At 46.1% G+C, this 666-nt stretch overlaps 1 non-coding gene across 1 annotated transcript; it reads right to left on the bottom strand.

The window, feature by feature from the left end:
• Positions 1-314: 314 nt before the first annotated feature.
• LOC148934139 (small nucleolar RNA R71) lies at positions 315-421 on the bottom strand. Its single transcript, XR_016134796.1, has one exon. It is a non-coding gene; the product is annotated as a small nucleolar RNA R71 (small nucleolar RNA).
• Between the last annotated feature and the right edge of the window lie 245 nt (positions 422-666).

Below are 666 nucleotides of genomic sequence, written 5' to 3'. Positions count from 1 at the left end.
TTCCTAACGGCCCTCGTATTGATGCTAACAATTTTGAGTTACGCATGCCCCTTATCCAAAGGGTCGAGCAAACTCCTTTTGCAGGTAGGGCGACTGAAGATGCTAACCGCCATCTCTCCAAATTCGTGGAAATCGCAAAAACTCTGAAATTAAATGGTGTCGACGACGATGCCATACGGGTAAGACTTTTTCCATTCTCATTGATTGATTCTGCTAAGGAGTGGTTTGAGTGTATGCCACCAGAAAAGGTCTCCACATGGAAGGACATCGTAGCTACCTTCCTCGACAAATACTACCCGCCAGGCACTATTTTGAAGCTCAAAAGTGAGATCTTTCAGTTCACACAAGGCCATGACGAGCCCCTCTATGAGGCATTTGCTCGTTTCAAAGCTCTTCTTCGAAAGTGCCCAAACCATGGTTTTTCCATAGACCATCAGGTAGGAATCCTCTATAATGGATTTAATGAGAAAATATGTGCTATGCTTGATTCAGGGGCAAATGGAGGATTTCTAAGAAAGACAGGAGAGGATGCCATGGCGGTGATCGAGGAGTTCGCCACCAACAGTCGGGGGTGGTCGAAGGAAAGGCATGCCACGAGAAGAGTAGCAGCCATAGAAGAGGCCGAAGAAAGTTCTTTTGCTAAGGAGTTAGCAGAACTTAGAGTCA

This window comes from Salvia hispanica, chromosome 1 (assembly GCF_029641045.1).
Source record: "Salvia hispanica isolate PSC_SH4W2 chromosome 1, Shi_PSC_v1, whole genome shotgun sequence".
NCBI lineage: Eukaryota > Viridiplantae > Streptophyta > Magnoliopsida > Lamiales > Lamiaceae > Salvia > Salvia hispanica.
The sequence above is the reverse complement of the archived record's forward strand: the minus strand, read 5'-3'. Positions and strand labels throughout refer to the sequence as shown.